Raw genomic sequence first — 22,790 nt, 5'->3', positions numbered from 1 at the left:
GCCTACACCCCCAGCCCTCCCTGCTTTTGGGCCTCAGAGCTGTCCCTCCCCTTTGGTAGGCAGTCTGGGAGGTAGCTCCTGTCCCTCCGACAGCCTGACTGTCACTCCCCGAGCCCTGCCTCACCGCGGCTGCCCTCAGGTAGGACAGGGGTCACATGAGGCAGGCTGTGGGAGAGCTCTGGTCCAGGGACCAGGAGCAGGAGAGTGGAAGGGTGCTAAGCAGGACAGGACCTGGTCCCACCGTGCTTCAGAAAGGTGACTCTGCGGCTCTGTGAAGGTGGGTGTGAACTGGGTTAGACCAATATCACGGCCGAGGTCTGGGGCCAGTGGGAGGCCTGGACCCAGCAGGCAAGGGACCTCGTCCTGCATCCCCCCGCACAGATGGCCTAGCAGAGGGTCCCCAAGGCCAGGGCCTGCAAGCTCGAGGCGGGGGAGGTGCTGGAGGCTGCAGGGCCTTGACCAGTGGGTTGGTGGAGTGAGAGATGACGCCCGGCCGGGAGCCCTGCCTCTCAGTTCTGCCAGGGTCTCAGGCCCCTGCTGCCCGTCCCTTGCTGCCTGTGGTCTCCCGCAGGCTGTCTGCACCCTTCCCATCAGCCACCCCAGGCGGCCTCATTCCTTCCCATTGTCTGCTGCCTTCCGGTCCCCCCAAGCCGGGTGGCCTCTGAGGCCGGGGGTGCTCCCCAGAGCAATCACTCTGCCACCCGCTGGGAACCCGCAAATGTAGCTCCGGGTCCCAATGCGCCTAGCCCTAGCGTGAAAGGTGCTTTCTGATAACTGAGCCTTGTTTGTCCACCACCTACCGATACTGGCCAAGCGCTCACCTTGGCAACCAGATTCCCTTGCTTAACCGACTGAGCCGCCCGGCGCCCCCAGCGTACATGATTCTTCAATGAAAGAGAAAAAGATGAATGGGGCTAAACTGCAGGGAAAAGGGACGCAGCAGCCCTGAGCTCACGGCGGGCTTACAGCTGCCGCAACAGCCTTGTGGGCCCCAGCGCCACGCTGAGCCCTGATCCCACCCGCACACTGACCCCTGATCCCTGCCGAACTCTGAATCCCAGTGACACACTCAACTTTGAGCCCAGTCCCAGGATGAACTCTGATCTTGCTGGTGGAGTGAGGCTTGACCCTTGTCACAAGCTGGGTCGTGACCTTGATCACACACAGAATCCTGATCCTAATTCCATACTGAGCCCTAGTCTTGGTCACACACGGAGCCCTGATCCTGGTCACACACCGATGTTGACTCGATCACACTCTGAGTCTTCTTCCTGTTCACACGATGAGCCCCGATCATAGTCACATACTGAGCCCTGATCCTGATCACACACTGGGCCCTGAAGTGGACCCTAACTCTGGTCGTATGCTGAGCCCCAATCCCGGTCACGCTCTGAGCTCTGATCCTGATCACACACGGAGCCCTGATCCTAGCCGCATACTGAGCCCTAATCCTTATTCACATTTGGAGATACGGGCTTCGTCAGACATTGAATCCTGACCCTGGTTATACATTAAGCCCTGATTCTACCCTCAACTTATCACTGGCTCTAGCTTTACTGACTGAACCCTGACCCCATTTACTAGTCATGACCACTTTACATCCATCGGTTCCACCCCTGCCTCACCAGGCAGCCTGAAGAAAGCGGTGTCAGCTCAGTTCCACTCTGGCCCCCAGCTCTGAACCCAAATCAGAGGTGGGCCTGGGAGTGGTTTCCCAGGACTACAGATTAGGGAAGGGCTGAGCCATACATTTCTCGGCCACCTCACCAGCTGCCTCCACCCTTCCCGGCTGGCCGAGCCACCCCCACCGCTCCCTCCCTCCATCCAGCCCGCTGTTGGGGGGATGACCCTGGGAACACGGCCCAAACACCCAGAGCTCCTTGGAGCTGGAGGGGTCAGTAAACACCACGGAAAACAGGCCTCCTGGCACCACTGCGTCGGGAAATGGGGTCAGCCCTCTCTGCAGCCGGCCGTTCTTGGCTCCGGACCCCAGTTACCCCCAGCAACTTCTCTGGGCTCTCCCACCTCAAGGTCAGACCATACCTGCCCTGCCACGGGCAGCCACCTGACATCTCGATTCAAATCAAAACCTGCCTCTGCCCAATCTCGATGGCCCCAATTCCTTGCTTTGGGGCTCAGTATTGGCTCCCTCCCACTTTTTTCTTCTTTCTTTTAAAGCCACCGTTTATGAAGCACCTATTGCGTGACGTATTCCCCAAGCCTGGACCAGTGCCCGGTATTGACTGGGCCCCAGCAAGGCTTCACTGGATGAATGAAGGCTGGCTCCCCTCCCACACCTTCCTGGGCTTCTCACCAGAGGCCGGGTGGCGAGGTGCCAGCACCCCATTTTACAGGTGAGAAAACTGAGGCTAGTAATGATTCTGCTCCCACATCCCGAGGCCCCTCTGGCAGTCAGTCCTGTGGCTCCGGTGTTTATCCAGAACGCAGCCTCACTTCCACTCACTGCCCCCGTCCGCTCCCCCTGCACCCTCATAGAAGCCCCCCGTGGTCCCCCTGCTCTGCACCCTGCAAAGTTCCACGTGTCCCCCTCTGCCCAGACCCCCCTCACTCCCATACCCACTCGGGGGCTCCCTGCGGCTCACTGTGGGTGGCAGCACCCAACCCCACCCCCCGCCCCTTCCTCAGCGTTCTTTTTCTCGATAGTGTTTACAACCAGGGACTGTGATTGGTTGCTGTGTCTCCCCACCAGAATATAAGCCCCTTGAGAGTGAGGACTTCATATGTTTGCATCACACAAACTGAGTGAGACCCTGGCACCTCGAAGATACTCCGTACTCTCTGCTGAACGAATGACCGCACGAATGCACGTACAGGGCGTGTGAATGACCAGGAGGGCGGCACAACCAGGATGCGGCCCGTTTCAGTTCATTTCTTTCTTTTTTTCTTTTAGTTTATTTATTTATCTTGAGAGAGGGCGAGTGCGTGTAGGGGAGGTCCAAGAGAGAGTGAGAGAAAATCCCAAGCAGGCGCCAGGGCTGTCAGCACAGAGCCCTACACGGGGCTCTGTCTCACGGGTCAAGAAATCCTGACCTGATCCGAAACCGAGAGTCAGACGCTTAACCGACTGAGCCACCCAGGTGCCCCTCAGTTCATTTCTAAAGGGCATGCTGTTCCCTGCATGGCCTGGGGAGGGGGGTGACATCCTCTAATGCCCCCGACCACTGCACCCCAGGAAAGGGGCGTCTGTGAGCAGGGCCAGGGCCTACGGCCTGCCTATACATTCTCTCATTCACGGTTCCTTCCTGCACTGGCTGGGTGTGGACATGTGCCAGGCTCAGCCCAGGGAACAAGGGCCCCAGGGACCAATGAGGCAGGGCAGAGACCATCCTGAGTGGCTGAGAGGGTTGCAGGATTGGTGGCCGGGGCTAGGGTGAGGGCCCAGCAGGCAGGCCAGGGAGAGCTGAGTGACGGGGATGTGGAGGGAGGGGCGACGCCCAGCCCCCAGCGGGAGACCAGACGGACTTCCAGGGTGGACATCCTTGGGGCTGTCCCCTCCCCTCCTTCAGGTTTTCCCAAGTCCCCTTCACAAGTGATCTTGCCTGACACCCCACCTTGTCCCCCGACCCCGCCCCGCCCTTCTCCCCACGTGCTGCTTCTGCACAGAATCTGTTACCCCCTAACTTAACACACCTGACTTGCCGTGTATCACTTGTTCACGGTCCGTCTTCCCCCTGGGACGCAGCCCCGGAGAAGGGACTGTGTTTGTCCGTCTTCTCTGTTGCTGCTTTGCGCAGCATCTGTGACCGTAGCTGGCACAGGGGACCTGCACCGTCAGTGGTTATGGAGGCAATGAACAAATGAATGGAAACATATGGCAGCCCTTGGCATCCAGGAAGGTCTCAGTGTTAGCCGTTGGTGCGACCGCACCCCCGTGTGAACTCACATCCTTCCCTTGTCTCTTGGTCCCCATCTGCAAAATAAGGACAAAAATCATCTGACCCCAGAGGGTTCCTATGCGGTCCGGTGAGACCATGGACGGAAAAATACCTTGTAAAGTGTAGACTGCTCTGTAAATGGTGTGTCAAAGCCCAGCTTTATTTTTGGTGTGTGCTGGGGGAGGCAGGAATGACTGTACGCTTGTGTGGTCTGGGAGGGCTTCCTGGAGGAGGTGCCCCTGGGACAGGCAGACCCAAGGAGGAAAAATGGCACTGCTGGCAAGAGGAACAGTGTGAGCAAAGGCAGGGCAAGACACAGCCAACCCAGAGGGTTGAGGGGGTTCCATCCAAGCAGGGTGCCAGCTCCTAAGATGGGGGTCTGGCTGAGGGCTGCCTCGGGGCTGGAGGCACTCCAGAGGCCCACCCTACCCTTATTGATGTCAGCAGGTGGGGCCTGTGCCTTGGGGCCTGGGTGGGGTGGCCCCACGCGTCACCTGCCTTCACCCTTCATTCTGAGAAGTCCTGCTAGACGCCCCACCCTGCCACCTGCCAGTGCAGCTGGCTCCCTGCCCTCTCTTCAGGTCACCCTGGTCATTTGGTTCCCGGCTGGGCTGAAGGGAGCCTGGCCCTCCTCCCTCACTGTCCCGGCGAGTGGACTGGAGCTGCACAGCAGATGCTACAGCTCTCCTCCCCCCCCCGACTCTGATGGCCTGGGAGTTCCTTGCAAGCCCTTGACCTTGGGCAGAGGGCGCAAGGATGCAGAACCAGACAGCCGGGGTACCTTACCTGCTGTACGACATCAGGCCCGCCACCTTGCTTCTCTGTGCCTCGGTTTCCTCTTCTAGCAGAAGCGCACAGAGTGCTGTGGGAGTGGCCTTGACTGGGCGGGGCTTAGCTGGTGTTCTGTCCTACGTGCGCCCGGCCCCAGGCTCTTGAGTCAACCAGACAAGCATTAGCACTGAACTCATGCACCCATTTTTTTAAACGATTTTTAAAAGTAATCTCTACACCCAACATGGGACTTGAACTCACAACCCCGAGATCAAGAGTTATGTGCTCCACGGACTGAACCCGCCAGGTGCCCTCTGCCAACATTTTTGTCTTTTTTTTTTTTTTTTTGAGAGGAGGGGGGTGGGGGAGAGAGGCAGAGGAAGAGAGAGAAAAAATCTCAAGCAGGCTCTGTGCTCCGCTCGGAGCCCCACAGGGGGCTCAATCCCACGCCCCTGGGATCATGACCTGAGCTGAAATAAGACTGGGACGCTCAACTGAATCAACCACGTGGGCACCTAGAACTCATGCACCCAGTTTGCAGCTGAGGAAACTAAGGCATGGAGGAGCAAAGAGACTTGTTCACAGCCAGGACCAGCTACACAATTTTGAGACCTGGTGTAAAATGAAAAATTGGGTCCCTTGTTCGCAAGCTGTTAGTGGCAAAACAGCCATGGTAGAGCATGAAACGGAACGTGGGGGCCTTCTGAGCCCCCCAGGTGGGGCCCCGTGTGCAGCCTGCAAGGAAGGAGTGAGCCGACACTTGAACCCAGGTGTGCTGACACCCAGCTCCTCTCCACCCCGGGACTCCTAGGCCCCCCAGTAAAGAAGGCCTGTCGGCACTGGTGCCCCGTTCTCCAGCACCTGTAGGACCCGCGGGGACCAGGAGGAGGCCCTGGTCACCAGTCATTCCTCAGGCCCAGGCCAAGAAGACATTGAAAGGTGGGTGTTCCAGCCATGGGGTGTGTGTGTGTGCGTGTGTGTGTGTGTGTGTGTGTGCGCATGAGCGTGGGTCTGCCTGTTCTCAGGCCTCCACCATCCCCAAGTAAATTTCCTCCTGGGCCACGGTGTCTCAAGAGCCAGCCTCAGCAACGAATTCCTTTGGGGGTAGGCAGTGCCCTCTTTTTAAGAAGCACAAAACCCTGAGGGAGAAGGGGAGAGAGGAAAGCAGACATTCGTTCCAAGGCTCAGTGGGGGCTGGGAGGGGTGATGAGGCACTGGCTCTGGAGAAAAAAGGACCCACACGGACTTTAGGGATTTCAGATGGCCGGCACCTGTCCCCAGGGCCAGTCCTGTTTCCTGGGCCCTCCTCTCCTGCCCTTGCCCAGCCCCGCCCTCACCCTCTCAGTGCATGGGACAGCCACCTCCTCACTGGGCTGTCCCATCCAGCTGCTTCGAGACCTCCTCAGGCTCCCTCACCCTCAGGACAGAGGCCACCTTCCGCAGCCGGGCCTCTGAGACCCTCCAGCCTGGCTGAAGTCGGTGTCTTATTTTACTGTTCTATTTATTTACTCTACAATTTAATTGTAGAATAGAAGACATAGAAAGGCAGAGCGCCAAGACTTAACGTGTGCCCGCTTCTCCCAACCCCGGAGGGGAATCTGACACCCTCTACAGTTCATCTTCCCCACGTGAGGCCTTTCTCAGCCCCGACCGCACTCATCCGGTCTCCAACAGGCATTTTCTAGCATCTGCCCCTCCCAGGCTGGGCGGAAAGCTGCCCCAGTCTCTTCTGGAAACCCTCCAGGTCTGCCCAGGCTAGGAAGGCAATACGTGCTACTCGGGGGGCCACGGCTGGTTTCTCCAGTATCACAGCCACTTACTGAGCACGGCCCATGGGCCCGTGTGGGTTCTGTCCACCTCACAGATAAGGAAACTAAGGCTGGGAAGGGGTGGGGCTCACCCAGGACCCAGGGGCAGAAGAATGGTCTAGAAGAAGCCTGAATCTCTTCTGAAGACACACTGTGGTCCCAAGTGTCCATATGACCCTGATAGTTGTAGGAGCCAAAGTGGGCACATGACCCTGGGGCACCCTATGGCCAGGTAGCCATATGATTCCTGGCCAATGTATCACCCCAAGAAGCCCTATGACCTTAGGAAGCCATATGACCCTGGTAAGCTGTATGGCCCTGGGCAGCCATGTGACCAGGGGGCTATATGAGTCCGGGGAACAATATGACCCCAACTAGCGATACAACCTTGGAAAGCTGTATGACCCCGGATAGGCATATGACCCCAGGAAGCTGTATGACTCCACGTGGCCGTATGACCCTGGGAAGATATATGACCTTGAGTGTCTGTATGACCCAGACAGCTATATGGACTGCAGTAGCAATATGACTCTAGGTACCTCATTGATTCTGGGGTGCCATACGACCCCTTTGGGTACCCCTCGGGGGACCCCCCCCTGAGATGCCACATGACCCCAGGGAACATCTATGCCCCAGGGAGCCTGCCGCTGCTTGCCAGTTCCAGCACCTGGAGGTCCTGCCAGAGATTCGCTCCTCTTGGGGCTGACGCTACTCTGAAGGCCACTCACTGCTTTGACACCTGGGCAGGCATTGTCCCTCAGGCCTCCCGTTCCACCATGGCAATTTGGGAGGCGGGGGCTTGCCCCAAGATCTGGGACCCACTGCCCCTGCCTCGTGGGAAGTCTGCACCCCATGCTCTGCGGGGGGGGGGCATCCTCCCCATTTTGCCTTGGGGCTCATAGAGATGAGGCACGTCCTCCAGGGTCACACAGTGGGAAGGGGCAGAGCTGGAACTCTGCCCCATGCTCTCTGCTCTCTCCACGACACCCAGGTTCACCAGGAAGTTGGCACCCAGAGAGCACATGCAGTCAGGTCTGGCCCAGAGCAGGTGCTCAGAATACGTGGTGATAACTGAGCACAGTAATTGAAATACCGGGGTCTTGCTAAAGAGTTCATCTTAGCAAGTGTTATTGCTTAAACACAAAGGAGAGCTTTACAAATGATCAGAGGAGGCATCCGCTGAGGGACACTGGGGGACAGTTGGGACATTGGCTCCTATGCTCTCTTCCCCTCCTCAGGCTCCACTGGCCCCATCCACAGTATACAGAGGGCAGCCTCAGTTGAGGGCTCAAGCCCGATCTCTGAAGGGACCCGGCAGGTTGGAAGGGGCCTGGCACACAGCGGGCCCTCAGTTATGAGCTGGGTGGTTGTTTGTCATCGCGGTGAGACCTGAGTGGTCTCAGGTGACCGAGTCCCCCACATACCTCCTCCCTTCCCTCTCCAGCCCTGGGAAGTTGAAAATTACCGCTCATCAGCCATTTAGACGGTGCTCGCTTGTCGAGGTGAACGCACCCATTTCTTGTAACAGCACTGTGAGGGGCTAACACTCTGCCCTTCTGGAAGCTAAGGATACCCAGGTCCAGTGAGCTGATGTGACCTGCGGAAGGTCAGAGGGCTGGTCAGTGGCAGGGCCAGGGTTTCAGCTTAAGCAGGCAGCTGGCTGCATGTCTGGGCTCGTGACTGTCACCCTCTCCAGGTGAGGTCCATTCCATTTCACGGACTGAGACTTATTTACAGTGAGGTCAAAGTTCAAACCCAGGCCCTGTGACCACCCTCCCCCCCCCCCCCGCAAGCCTGTCTGCTGATGGCCCCTCCATTTTTCCAACCCCGACCTGCCCCAAATCCTGCCCTTCCCAAGCCAGCTCTCCTATCCTCTCTGCCTCCCAGCACCAGGGTCAGGGGGTGCTAAAAGTTGCAGGGGTCTCATGCCTCCTGTAGGTGTCCTGAACCTGGTGGGGTCACAAGACAAAGAGGAGAGCTCTTGACCCCCGTAGGCATGGGACCCCTGTAGGCATGGGGTTATAGGGAGCACGTGGGGTGCCTGGTCCAGGCCGGCTCACGTCGTCGTTTCAGGAGTCTGTGGACCCCCCGGAGTCTCTCCATGGGTCCTCATTAAGAAGTTCCTTTTCTCTCTCTTTGTCCCCTTCCACATGCAAACATGTCTGCAGCCCCATTGCCCCACTGCAGGCAGCCTCTGGAATGCAACAATGAACCTGGCCTGGTACCAGCTGCTTGGACAGGGCTTGCAGGCTACTAGAGAGACAGACGTGCCCGATTACAGTTGGGAATGATTTGTGAAGGAGCAGGGTGCCTCAGAGCTCATGAGAGGGAGCCACTCGCTCCTGTAAGGCAGGACATCCGAGAGGGCTTCCTGGAGGAGGCCATTCCTGGCAAATCTCTGGAAATGGTCAATGTGACAGTTTTATCGGTCCTTAGGCTCTGCGTGTCCGTGGATGAGAAGGACACAATTCTGCTCCAAGGGTCCCCAGGAGCGGTGAAGGCAAGGTTGCGCGTGCAGTGATGGAGATGTTGTCATGCCCCGGGCTCCCTGCAAGTGTCCCAGGAGACCAGTGTGCTCACAAATGAGGCCATAGGATGAGAAATTACGGAGAACTATGGAAATCGTGGAGAATAATTATTGGAAATGATGAAGAATTTAAAGACGGTCATGGCAGAGTGATGCAGCAGGCGTGCAGCCCCTTCTGAGGTTGCATGCCTGTGGCGGGAAGTCCCCAGGCACGCCACGCTCTGGAGCCAGGCGAGAGCCCAGGTCTTCCTGACTTCGGGGCTTCTCTCCTCACAGGGCTGGTGGCCCTTCATTCAAGGAGCTGCCATGGGGCGGCTGGACAGTGGGGCTACGAGCTACGGGCACGTCTTACCCTTTGTCTTAATGGGCTCAGGCTGCCTTAACAAGAATACCACAGACTGGGCAGCTCAACAACACTTACTTCTCAGAGTTCTGGATACTGGGAAACCCGAGATCACAGTGCCAGTGTGGTCGGGTCCTGGGAGGGCTCCTCACATGGCCCTCCTTGGTGCAGGCACCTAGAGAGAGGGGAAAAGAGCTTTTTCTTGGCTTTTTTTTTTTAAGGTTATTTACTTATGTATTTACTTATTATTATTATTATTTTAATGTTTATTTATTTTTGAGAGAGAGAGAGAGAGGGAGCAGGGGAGTGGCAGAGAGAGAGAGAGAGAGAGAGAGAGAGAGAGAGAGAGAAAATCCCAAGCAGGCTCTGTGCCGTCAGCACAGAGCCCGATGTGGGGCTCGAAGCCATGAACCATGAGATCATGACCTGAGCTGAAGTCAGATGCTCAACTGACTGAGCCACCCAGGCGCCTGTCTGTATCAAGTGTTTTAAAAAGTGCATTTACTCCTCACAACAACTTGTGAGCTAGGTGTTGTTAGAAGGCTCATCTACAGATGAACACGCTGAAAGGTTAAGAAAGGTGTCCGAGGTCACAGCACATCTGAGATTGCCTCTGCCTCTGTCCTCTGGCCACAGGAGCCATAAAACCCACAGAGGAGGTAGATAGACAGTTATGAGGCACCCACTATGTGTCAGAGGTCACTTTGGGCTCTTTATGCATATGCTACTGATCTTATTAACCCCTGATCGAAGTATTACATACACACCCAGGTAACCAACACCCAGAGCAGGAAATGGAATCCTACTAGCACCCCAAACACTCTCTCCATTTTCCCTTCCTGGCTCTGGCACCCCTGCCTCTAATGTTAACCACTGTCTGGATTCTACATACATTTCTACCACTTTATTTTATCTTTTAAAAATGTTTATTTATTTTAAGAGAGAGAGAGAGGGAGCAGGGGAGGGGCAGAGGAAGAGGGAGACAGATAATCCCAAGCAGGCTCCATGCTTTCTGCACAGAGCCCACCTCTGAGCCTGATCCCACGGGCGGTGAGATCGTGACCTCAGCCGAAATCAAGAGTCAGAAGCTCAACTCACTGAGCCCCCCAGGTGTCCCTCTACCACGTTATATACAGGGAATCCTATATGCTTTGAGGTCTGGCTTTTCTTACCTCAAAATCACTTGCGAGTGTCATTCATGTTGCCCTGCGTGTTTGTAGATTACTCACAGCCGTGTGATCATCATTCCACAGCACGAATAGGACACAGGTGATGTATCTGTTCTGTGGTTGGGCATTTGGGTCCCTTCTAATGTTTGGTAATTGCAAACAGTGCTGCCGTGCACAGAAATGCGATCACGTAGGGCGTGCATCTAGGAAGGGAATTGCTAGGTCATCAGGCTTGCATAAGATCCAGACTTCCAAGGCGGGGCATCAATTTGCACCCCCACCAGCAGTGTAAGAGAGTTCCAGTTGCTCCACGTCCTCACCAACACTTGACACTGTCAGATTTTCCCATTCTAACTGCTCTGGAAGCTGCGCGGTGCACCCTTTATTTCCAAATCCCTTCGGCAGCCCCATGAGACGGGTCTTGCGATCTGTCTCCCAGATGAGGACACCCAGAGATGAAGTCACTAGGCGAGCCTGGCGAGAGCACAGACCGTCTGACCTCAGCCCGCTGTATCACCTGTTTGTCAAGCTGCCTCCCCCGACCTAGTCTCCTGGACTCCCAGCGGCCCCATCCTTGGGACGGTAGCCATCCGCCTGAGGGGTGATGCGGAAGCGGCACCTCCTGCCCCAGTCAGGCAGTGAGGGAAAGGCTCGGGGTCCGGGGTCCTGCCTTGCTACCAAGAGGGGGCGCACAGTGCGGGAGATGCAGTCGGGCGAGGGCCCACGCCGAGGGAGGGGGTTTGAGGAGGGAGACCCGGAGGGCGAGGCCAGGAAAGCGCTCTCTGCGGCACCTGGGGGCGGAGCCCACCCTGCTCCGAAAGGGCGGAGGAGTTGGGGGAGAGAGGAGGCTAGGCTGGTGGGGGCTCCACTGCGAGGAGGGCGTCTGGAGAGAAGGAAGCAGGGGGTAAGCGTGGGGAGGGACAGGGGCTCCCGCGCGGGGGAGCCGGGGCCGGGGGCGCGCTGGACGCCCCGCCCACGAGGCGGGAGGTGGGACGCAGCAAGGGGCGGGGTCTAGGGCGGGGCCCGGGCGGCGGGGCGGGGCGGCACGGTGGGCGGGGCTCACGGCGACCAATGGGCACGCGTGAAGCTAGCCCCGCCCCGGCCTCCCGCGGCGCCTGCTGCATAGTCATGAGCGCAGGCCCGCGCTGCGTCAGCGGAAGCGGCGCGCGGCGGCTGTTTCCGACCCGATAAAGCGGCGTTGTCCCCGCGCGCCGGCCGCAGCTTCGCAGCGCTCCGTTCGCGCCCGCGTCGCTCGCTGTCTGACCGCCCGCCCGCCCGGCAGGCCGGCCGAGAGCAGCCGCCGCCGGGCCCCGCCGCCGCCGCCGCACCCCCAGCGCCCGGGGCCCCGCGCCCCCGCCCCCGCCGCCTCCGCCCGGCCCGGCCCGGCCGCCCCGCCGCGCCGCCGCCCCAGCGGCCCCGGCCGGAGGAGACAGGTGAGCGGCCGCCTCTCCCGCCCGCCGCCCAGGCCCCGCACCTGGTCGCCGCCACCTGCCGCTTCCCGCCTCCCCACCCTACCTCCGCGCGGCTCGGCCTCGAGCCCCTAGTCCGGCTCCCAGCCCGCCCGGGCATCTCGTCCCCGGGGAGGGGACCCTCACCCTCGCCTCGGCCCCGGCGAGGCGCGTCTCCCGCCGGGATTCCCGCCCCATCCTCGGCTTCCTCCCTTCTCTCCCCGGGCTGCACCTGCCTCTGGTCGCTCCCGTCCCAGAAGCCTCCTGGAGCATCCCGGCCCCCTTGCCCGCGGTGCGCACCTTATCACGGACTCGGTTCCCCGCCCCCGCCCCCCCCCCCCGGTCGTGCTCCGCAGCGTTCCCCCACCCCCTATTTCCTCCGGTTTCTCTACCCAGAGGGAGCCTCGCGCCTCGCTCCCTCGGTTCCGACCCTGTCCTGGCCCCTCGGCCTGACATCTATTTCCTAACTTCTGAGAGTCCAGCCCCTGTCCCCTCTGCCTCAGCCTGCCTTCCTCCCCCTCCCCCCCCCCCCCCCCCCCCCAGCACACACGCGCCCCCAGCACGCCCATCCAGTGTTCCAAACCTCCGGCTCCAAGCTGTCCCCTGGGCAGCGCCTGTGTTTTGTCTTATGTGCATGCCCTCCGGGCCGTCCCTTTGAAGACACCTTTATTTCCTGTGGCCAAGCTTGGCCCTGGAGGAGAGGGGCCGGTGCATCTGTGCATCCAGGTCCAGAGCCCCTGCCCTGCACATTTCTCCGCATCCCAGCACCGCTTTCCTTTTCCCGAGCAACCCCTCCTCCTGGAGCTCTCGAATTTAACCCATTCCTTCCCAAGGTGTGTTGCTCTTGATTGGGTTGTTGGGGAGCACTTTCCAGTTGAGTGCTTTTCTAGGGGAGGTATATCAAAACGGGGAGGAATGGTGGTTTGGGAAAAGCCCAGCCTCCTGGTTAGCTATCCATAATGATTCTAGAAAGTGGGGGCGGGGGGGGGGCGGTTGCTAGGGAGGAGTGGGAAGGGGTGGAAGGGGCACTTGATCTCCTAGGGAGTGTGAGATTTTTTTGTTTTTCCAATGGGGGCACCGTGGGTCAGACTGAGCCACCGAGCCCTATCGGACACCTCAGCTGACTCCAGCAAAAGAGGCCTTGGAGCCCCTGGTTATTGGGGCATCTCCTAGTCCTAGATCCTGGGAAGGGAGGAGGGTTTGGAAGGTGAGTGACCGAAACAGTTGTTGTCGGGTCAAATGATTGTCAGAATCGAAGCCTGTTTCCGCTGGGGAAACGATCTTGCCAGTGTTCTGTGTACGTGCCCTGCACTTTTCCTTCGCTACGACCGCCTCACACCCTCCCTCCGGCCATCGACAGACAGGTAGGGCATGGGGAAGTCTGTCATCTCTCCGTTTTGTGCTTGGGGGAAAAAAAAAAAAGAAAATGAAAAGCTGGAGGATTGGTTTATTAAGAAGTGTCACTAATGGTTGGTATCAGAAACAGTAATCCCTAACCTCTTTTAAAAATTAGGAATAATTTCCTTGCTTTTCAGCTAGGTCTGAATTAGCTATTGAAGGAAAGAGTAAGAGTTTATTTAAGGCTTGGGAGAGATTTTGCAGAATCTGCCTGAAATTCAAGAGTGGCAGTGTTGGTAGTCTGGAGCTTTGCAGGCCCCAGGTGGAAGGACCAGGACTTGATCAGGATCTCTAGTGCGCCCTGGTGAGGGGCTGGGGAATAGGTTGTCTTAAAAATTGGGAATTTCGGCTCCATTCTGGCTAATTGTTTTTGTGGGCAGCAGCTGTAAAAGAAAGAAATGGATCTTTTGAGATGCATTTGAAATGCATATTAGGTATTTAGTGGTGGCTTTTTAGTGGCCCTGGGTGTCCCCCAGGGAGGCTGCCCACCCACTCCTGGGGCCGGTGAGTTGCCTGCTTCCCTTGCAGAGATGAGGGCTGTGGCCTTGGCCTCTTGAGAGCAGAGCAGAGATTGGACCGGGTGAGCTCGAGCTCCAAGGTGGCTCGCAGCTTTTAACATCCTGGGGCTCTCTGTGTTCTCCAACTTTGCTTGTTGGAGAGGAGGGGGAGCTGGGGAGGGGCGGGAGGAGCCTGGGAATGGGGCCCTGCCCTCTCTGAGCCGGGAGATCCCGCCCTGCAGGTCTGCAGGGGGGAGGGGCTGCGGCAACGGCAGCTCCCCCATCCCCAGTGGAGGCAGGCAGTCCAAGAAGGTATTTTGGCCAGCGATTAGGTTGCTTGACGTTGGGCTGGTTTTATCTGTGTTGTCAGAGGGACGGTGGGGGAAGAGCGGACGGCTGCGCCGGGGTCCGGGCTGTAGTATTATTTTCTGGCCGTGGTGCCCGTTCGTCCCTATCGCCCGTCTGCACCCTCTGCCCTCTCTGCCTTCTTCTGCTTGCCCTGCCAGCCCCGAAGCCCAGCCCCGTGTAGCCGTTAGGGGTGGTTCGTGACTAACAGCCTCGCGGCCTGGCACAGGGTCAGGGTGGCTGGTGAGCGCCGTAGGTGGCAGGCAACCCCAAATTGCCAGTGCCCTCCTCGGGAACACCCCTGGCAGAGCCCCGTCTGTAATCTGTGGAGCCAGAATGCGCTGGAAGCCGTGTTCCTGGTGAGGGTGCTGCTGCACAGCCGTTTCCTCTGGTTCCCCAGATTTCTTTATCACAGCACAGTCCTGTTGACAAAGGTGCACTCAGGGAGACTCCATTAGGAGGGCCGCCTCGACTCTAGGCCAGGAAACATGAGAGCGGTTCAGCTTTGCTGAGTGGAAATCTGACCAGAGGGAAAAAGCCTCCCAGATGAGGAGCAGCCATATAGAAAGGAGGGGGTGGGAGAGGACCCCCGGAGCCGGGGGGGGGGGGGGGGGGGCAGTGTCTGCAGGGGGGCTCACAGGCGGAGGCCAGGCCCCCGTGCACCTCCCCCACAGGCGCCCAGACAAGGACCCCTTGTTTAGATTAGCTTAATTACCCCACCAAAATCAATGAACAAGGATCTTTTTAAACATGGAACTTTCAAAATGTGCTTGGAGTGGCTTTTTTTTTTTTTTTTTTTCCTTTATAAAGGTATCAAATGCTAAGCCTTTGTAAAATAAGGCACTTGGAGCGAACTGGGGGATTGTGGACCTTTTCACTGCGCGCGAAGGAAGCTTCCCGGCCCTAAATCAGAAGGAAGCTTGCCAAAAGTCCTGAGTTCACGGGTCTGCACAATAGCTATTTTCAACCCGCTGCCGTTGGGGTAGCGGTAACACTGGAAACATTTAGTGGGGGCCTAATGGTGTTTATGAACCTCCTTCCTTGGCAAGTGACTTTTAGAGGAGACATTTTAAGAAGATTAAAACGTCCACAGACTTCGAGGGCAACAGCGTAATCCACTTACTGTTTTCGTGTCACAGATCGAGTTCGCTTTAAGCTTGGCGTTCCCGCAGTGGCCCTTCCGCTGCGGTGCATGGGCCGATGTCACTCCCACAGGAGCCGACGGGCAGGCATTTGAGGGAGATTGTGGGAAATGAAACACAGCCGTGAAGCTGGAGAGGAGGGCTCTGAGGTCGATTTGGCTAGTTTGGACCCTTGGGTAAGACGGTGGTCACAGGGTCACACAACGATCAGTAGGGAACTCCCCCCAGTGAAGGTGGCCCTTGTGCCGGGTTCTTGCCCCCGAGGGCAGACACAGGGGTGGTGCCTCCGCGAGGGCGAGGTGGCTCCCCTGCAGCCGAAGGGATTTGCAGAGCCTTTTCAAGTTAACTCAGCGGGGCTACCTTGCCCGCCCACCTCTGCTTGGCCCAAAGCCCAGGTGAGGGAAGCATTGTTCGGTCTCGACCGTGTTTTCATCCTCCCAAACCTGTGGAAGGATTTCGCTGGCAGAGAGGAAAACTGCATTCCTGAACCAGTGCCCGAGGGGCGCTTTCCTTAAAAGTACCTCCTAACCTGAGATTCTGCCGTGTGGCTGCCCCGGAGCGAGTGTTCAGAGTTTGCCAGAGGGCCTCTCCCGGGGTTCTGCCTCTGAATCCTGGGGCCATTTGAACTGACGTGCAACTGAATTCTTCCCAGTGTAGGGAAAGGAAGATCTTGAACACAGAATGCATAGCAAACCCCTAAAATCGCTGCTGAAGAGGAGTTGGAACTGCGTCCAGATGCAGGGGTCACTCGCACAAATCGAGCCATCACTCGGTCAGTGCCAGGCCAGAAAACTGGCGCGCTTCTCGCTGCCGACCATTTAGTCCTCGCTCTGGCAAAATCTGTTTATCCAAGAGAGTACGATGTTTGGTTTGAAATGGGAAGGAAATATTTTCCCACCAGTTATTTTGAGGGGAGGGGCTTTGCCACCTCTACGCCGGAGATGAACTTGTTTCGCCAGAGTTCACTGGACGTAACAAGGGGGGGCGGTGTGGGGAGCACGTGGCTGCCTAAATTCTGGGTCTTTCAGCCTTGGGTTGCCTCGTAGCCGAGACCTTCGGAGTTTTTTGTTCATGCCCTGTAAAATAACTTTGATGAAAACTAGGGGCACGTTTCTGAGTTGACATTGAACTTTATTGCTGATTTTTTGGAATTTTGTTTTGAGGGAGAGAGAGTCCCAAGCCAGCTCTGTTCTCTGCCCCAAGCTCTGTCAGCAAAGAGCCCGATGTGGGGCTCGAACTCAGGAACCGTGAGATCATGACCTGAGCCGGTAGCAAGAGTTGGACTCTGAACCTGCTGAGCCACCCAGGCGCCCCATTATTGCTGATTTTAAATAGCTGAGAAAGAGAACATTTTTGGAGTATTGTAAATGTAGACATTTTAAGTTGCAATCGTACCGCTCTTGAAAGTATCCGATATGAAATTCACTAATGATTTGATGACCACGGTCACCTTTTAGAAAACGGGAGCAGCAGACTGTGAACGGTTGTAATGCGTACGTGTTCTTTTCCTCTCGAACTAGGATGTTTGTTCCACTTTCCCTCGTGGAGTTTTATTCTAAAGTCACAGGCTTTTACACTGGAAAGTCTTACTGATTGTTCCTCACGCTTGTGACACACGTGTACATAAATTGTGGTTTAAAACATTGCTGTGCTCAGAAGGCTGTTGTTAAGCCCATCTAGAAGCAGTTTTTCTCATTGTAATTACTGATACAAAACTAACCACAGAAGCATGAATGTATCATTGATCTTCATAATTACTGAATGCCCAAAATGAAAATACATTGGAAGGTATCTGGGTGGGGGTCCATTTGAAGTGCCTCAGTTAAAAGGAATTACTGATCTGCCCTTGGTGCCTGGTACACACCCTTGCTGCTGGAACATTCCAGGGAGGAGTGACTCCTGCTGGTCCGGGAGGAAGGGAGGAAGGGAGCGTGTGAAGGCTGGGGCTGCCCCCGCTGGCGAGGGCTCAGGCCATTCTGGCCGTTCCCTGGCGAGGGCTCAGGCCATTCTGGCCGTTCCCTTGGGGACATTGAGATCTGTGGACTCAGGCTCCCAAAGGCACCCCACCTGAGAACCCCAAAGGTGCTTAGTGCACGGAGGGGTAAAGAGCATCTGCCGCTTCATTACGTTTCGCTGTTAAGCGCTGATCCGTGTGTACTTTAATATTTAATTGCATGTTTTGTGGACTTATGTGTTAAAGGGCAGAAGATGATACATCTCATGAACGTGTGTGTTGCAGTCAGCGGCAATGCATTTTTATTTGGTTGGGTTAAATTTTAAGCTTAATGGAATTGTGCCTTGAGTTAAATTTTAATTTTCCAGAAAGATGTGTTAGAAGCAGAAAAGACTGCTTGGCCAGGCCTTGGATTCCGAAATGGTTTTTGTCCTGCAGGAATCCAGTGAGCCTGCCGTGCTGGGCTCCTTTCTGGGAGGAGGGGAAGGGTGGTGTTGACTTGCCTCTAGGGTGAGAGCCCTGGGGGTGGGGGAGAGGCTCCCGGGGTTGCCAAGGAACCTGACCACCTGGGGTTTGCAGAGGTGTGGGGGGCTCTCCCTGAGAGGCCTGGGCGGACCCAAGGACTTCCTCAGACTGTTTGAAAGTCCTGGGCTGGAGATGCTCTCAAAGCAGAAGCATTCACTATTGTTAGCCCAGAGACCAAAAATGCTTTGGATGGAGAGCTGTAGAACTTTGTATTATAAGATGGTTTTGTGACATGAAGGGAGTTTCCAAAAACAAGGGGTCTCTGGCTTCATCCAGCTTTGGGGCTGGGGGCGGGGGAGGGAAGAAAGCAAGCCACTTGCCTCGCTCCTTGGATCTCAGGAATGTGCGTCCTGAAGTTTTATCTGTCTCCTGTCCTCGGGCCTGGCTGTTAAGAATCCAGTTAAGAATGCTTCCCCACGAGTTTGGATTTGTAAATATTTGGGGACAAGTCCTGTCCTCGGTTTGTGAGGCCGCGTCTTTGTTCTTAGGGATAAGGGCAGAAAGGAGCTAATTCCGGATTGTGTTCTAGGAACCCTGTGGTTTCTGTAAGCAGTGAGGAGTAGTGCTGGGCTAGGCAGCGCACCAGACCTGCCCCGGTGGACACAGGGTGGGACATCCGTCACGGGGACCCTCCACTGATCTCTCAAGCACAAACCCTTGTTTACACTTTCCTAGCATTTTGAGCCTTGAGCCTGAAATCAGGGTTTCGGGCTCGTAAAACAAAGGCTAAACGAAAGATTTGCGTTGCTGAAGGCCAGAGGTGACCCTGCGTGGGGGGATTCAGTTCTGGAAACACGGCCTGTCTCCTGGGGCCCGACTCAGATGCCCGTCTACACCCAGCCAGTCGTGCTGCACAGACTGGAGTCACAGAGGAGCTGCTAGTGGTTCTTTGCATCGCTTGTGTAAACCATTTGCAGGGGAAGCTTGGAGGACGCAGCCCTCTCTCTCTCCGGCAGGCCCTGCACACCGCCACCCTCTGCTGGACGGAGCCAGAGCTGCCTGGCCCGATGGCCGAGGTGGCCTCTGCCCTTCAGGGCGCCCATGCAAACGAAGGAGCTCTGATTTGGTGTTAGGGGTGGAGTAAGCAGTTGAGGCCGGCTTGAACTTTGCTTTGCCAGCATGGGCTCGGCAAGCCTAGCGGGACGGGCAAGCCGAAGGGAAGCTTAGGGCTGTTTGAAGTGTGTTTAGCTCATCCTTGAATTATTCAGATGTCTAAAGTGTTTTTAATTCTTAAGAGGATAGGGAGGGGCCCTATGCCTTTTACTCTGCAGCGGAAATGTCCTCGAGCCCCACGTTGTTCGGGGTGCAGGGACCATTAACATCCAGGGCTGGGCCATCCCTGGCTTTGTGACCTTGGCCCAGAAGCTACCCACTGCCCTGAGCTTTAGTGTGTGTGTTGTGATCTGTGGAGCATAATGAGTGCTTGTTCCTGGTACTTAACAGGCCCTGAGAAACATCCAGAAGGCCAGGTCCTGTGCAGAACACTCAGCCTCATTCTCTGTCTGCAAAACCCAGTCGGGGCTGTCTGTCATTACCTGCATTTTACAGAGAGGAGAAGGAGGCACAGAGAGGCTAAGTAAGTTGCCCAAAGACACACAGTAAGTGGCTGAGCCTGGGGGCGAACCCTGGAACCCACCCACGAGACACGGGGCCCATAGGTCTCCCATGCAGCGCCATGAGCCCCAAAGCTGTGGCACGCCCCCACCCAGATGAAAAGCGGGGTTTACGGGTGTGTCAGGAGTGTATGTTTTTGCAGTTTGAGGTGTCTCGTCTTCACTACAGTGTATGCAAAATATCGGTCACTTTTCATACGTGAGATGGTGTTTAACACTAATCAAATGCAAGATAAAATGAGGACCGTGTTTTTTTTTGGGGGGGGGGCTTCTTTTTAAATTTTATTTATTTGTTTTTGAGAGAAAGAGAGTGCAGGGGAGGGGCAGAGAGAGAGAGAGAATCCCAAGCAGGCTCCGCGCTGTTAGCGCGAAGCCCGATGCAGGGCTTGAACTCACGAATGGTGAGATCATGACCTGAGCTGAAACCAAGAGTTGGACACTCCACTGACTGAGCCCCCCAGGCGCCCGGACCGTGTTTGCAAGCGAACTAACCAGGTGAACTGAGAAGAGACCGCGCTTTCCACACCTGCCTGGAAGATGCAGGTGAAAGGAAGCACCTGTGCAGGCCGGTTATCCGTCCTTGGTTAATTGCTGACCGTTTGAACAACCTCTGCAGAAGTGAGGCTGTGTGTGTGTGTGTGTGTGTGCCGATAAGAGTCCCGTGGATGGTGTCAGTTTGTGGCTGTGAAGTTCAAATAGGTTTTTGATTAAATCTTGTGGGTCTGTGGGAGAGTGGGAGCCAAGTAGATGCGGGCCGTGTGGTTTCTGCCTGCTTCTGATATGGTTTTTGAGAAGAGTTTACAACTTTAATAGGGACTTCCTGCTGATCCCCTCAGAAGCTTGCCTGTCTGGGGATTTATTTTGCCCACGTAGTCCTGTCTCGGCCTGGAGCCCCTCACACGGGGACCGGGATCCCAGGCCTGCCGCCCCACGGCACCGCCAGCTCCCCGGCCAGATGGCTTCGCCGTGAGGCTGAGGAAGGTCCTCGCTGCTCGGCGGCATCCCAGTCCCTTTTGGTGGGAGTCCGGGTGCACTTGGCTTTCAGAACCCAGTCGAGGGGCAGGAAACCGCTATGATGTTCCCACTTTCTAAAACACCAAATGGATTGTATGGAGGAGAATCTGAAGAAGAATCTGGACTTCCTAAAGCCATTGCTCAGCAGGCATGTTTCCAGGAGAGTGTGGTAAACTTGGGGGGACTCAAATGATTAGTTCTGTTGAACTGAGTCCCCGTGAGACCCCAGAGGCACTGTGCTTTGAGTTCTGTCGTGCCTGGGCCTTGGCTGTCCTCCCTGTGCATTGGTGGAGTCGTTGCAACCCCAGGGGATCCCACGGACGTCTGTCTTGGACAGGCACCTGGGACCTGGGAGTGCGTGCCGTGGGCCAGCTTCTGTGCCGCCCAGAGTTCACTTGTGAATTTTCTTGACTGCTCTGCATAGAAGCAGTGGTTTCCTTGCTTCACAGATGAGAAGGCCGAGGCCCAGAGCTCTTTGGGGCCCGCCTGAGATTCTAGCTGCTGACTGAATTCTCTGCTGGCAAATGTACGGGGGACAGTGGGAGACGCATAAGCAGTTTTAGCCTAGCAGAGAGGTGACAGCTGAAGAATAATATGGAGACAAGAGTGACGATCTAAGGCCCGTCCAACACGAAAGATAATTATCACCACCCTCACGCGTGGCTCCTCAGGGAGGGCTTCCTGGAGGTGGAGGCCCTTTTAACTGTCCTAGGAAGAAACAAAGCCTGACTGTTGGGGCCCGAGGCTGTGAAGTGACAGCCGCACTTGGGTCAGGCAGCCAAGGACTGCTGGGAGGGGGTGGGGGCCCTGTGCCAGAGCCGGCGAGCCAGGGCCGGGCTGCGGGGGGCCCCAGGTGCACTGCTGGCTTGTGTGGAGTCCTTGGACTCTTCCAGGAGCCGTTCGGCCTAGGAGGGGTGTCGCAGCTCGATGCCTGGGCCGTGGGCCCTGCGTGGCATCCGTGCGAGCGCCCTGCTGGCTGTGGCTTGGTCCCTGGCACGAGGAGCTGCCTTTAGTGCCTCCTCCGTCGAGGTACACGCGGCTGCAGATGGACTGGCTCCTGCCCTGCCCGGCCGCTTTCCGGCCTCCCCGGGGCGAGTTTCTGGGCAGCCCCCCAGGGAGGGCCGGTGGAGCTGCGGCTGCTGGCCGAAGCCGGTGCGGCCCACACCTTTGTGTGCACCCGCAGGGGCCGCTGATGGGAGCTGGGTGCTCCAGACCAGCCTCTTGGGGACTCCACTGCAAGATAAGAGGTAGGAGGGGCTCGAAGTGTCCTGCTGAGACTTCCATCTGCCCAGTGTCCCGTAGTTGGGCACACAGCCCCCCGATAACATTTGGACTGAAAGCAGCGCCGTGGTGAGTTATCTCCGTTTTGAAAAGGAGATCTCCTTGTCTTTATTGATGGGATCAGGGGACTAGCCGCAGGTCACATAACTGGAAAGCTGTGACCCTAGGAGTTCTGGTTGTGCGCCCTTGGGCCATCCAGAACAGCTGGTTGCAGGTGAGGAAGCTGAGGCTGGGAGCGGCGAGCTGGCCGGGTCCTGCAGAGATTGGACCTGCTGCCCCCACTTGTGACTTGCTCCTTAACCTGTGAGCCCCAGGGTCCCTACCCAGAGCCGGGTGTGACGGTCATGGGTCTGCGCCTTAAGTTGCCAGAGGAGCAGGGTAGCCTGGGAGTGTCCGGAAGCCCCGTGAGCACCCATACGCCTTCTGTAGCAGGTCCGCGCTCCTGGGCCGAGTTTTCTGAGCATTGCCCCCCACTACCTTCTGGGTCTCCCTTGCACCCCGACCTGCGGCCTCTGTACCAGTCAGGGCTTCACCCACGGATGCCGTTTTGTGGCCTGTTCCTGCTCCCTCCGTGGGATGCCAGCACCCTATGCCAGCAGAAGATAGACCTCTGGATTTCTTGGATCCCGAAGGCCATGTGGAAAGCCAGCGTGGAGCCTGGCAGACCTGGCGAGGTGACCTGGGTCCGTTACCTGCCGCTTCCCGGCTCCCGGCCCTCACCTGTGAACTGAGGCCGCTCGGAGTGCCACAGGATTAAGGGAGAGGCCTGGGTGTGGGGCGGCCCCTGGGAGATGCTCAGCTAGCCATGACCTAGGAGGTGATTCTCCAGTGCTGCCCGGCCCCGAGGAGTATCCGGCACCCCGTAGATTCCCGGCAGCCCTCGGAGCCTTTGAGGCGGGTCCGAACGGGCCCTTCTCCCCACTCTGATCCGTCCTCTTATCGTGAGGACCGAGGAGCTCTTAACCGTGTGCCAGACCTGCAGCCGCTGACCCCTGGCCGTGCACCTCGGTCTCTGAGGCCCGAGTACCCTGCCGGCGGTGGACTTCGTTGCAAGGGCTG

At 57.2% G+C, this 22,790-nt stretch overlaps 1 protein-coding gene and 1 long non-coding RNA gene across 3 annotated transcripts in view; one reads left to right on the top strand and one right to left on the bottom strand.

Annotated features, from left to right (window-relative positions):
- Nucleotides 1–7,432: 7,432 nt before the first annotated feature.
- Nucleotides 7,433–10,719, bottom strand: LOC122235133. Its single transcript, XR_006213269.1, has 3 exons — nucleotides 10,518–10,719; nucleotides 9,424–9,520; nucleotides 7,433–8,072 (listed from the first exon to the last, which is right to left on the bottom strand). It is a non-coding gene; the product is annotated as an uncharacterized LOC122235133 (long non-coding RNA).
- Nucleotides 10,720–11,912: 1,193 nt separating this feature from the next.
- The window catches only part of SLC45A4 (solute carrier family 45 member 4), a 79,612-nt gene continuing 68,734 nt past the window's right edge, over nucleotides 11,913–22,790 (top strand). The window contains exon 1 of one of the 2 annotated variants that reach the window (XM_042973568.1): nucleotides 11,913–11,947. The gene's annotated coding sequence lies outside the window, so the exon portion shown is untranslated. The remainder of the gene's footprint in view (nucleotides 11,948–22,790) is intronic. The other variant, XM_042973567.1, reaches the window with a different exon arrangement.

This window comes from Panthera tigris, chromosome F2, assembly GCF_018350195.1.
Source record: "Panthera tigris isolate Pti1 chromosome F2, P.tigris_Pti1_mat1.1, whole genome shotgun sequence".
In the NCBI taxonomy this organism is placed as follows: domain Eukaryota; kingdom Metazoa; phylum Chordata; class Mammalia; order Carnivora; family Felidae; genus Panthera; species Panthera tigris.
This window is presented reverse-complemented; position numbering and strand designations above follow the sequence as displayed.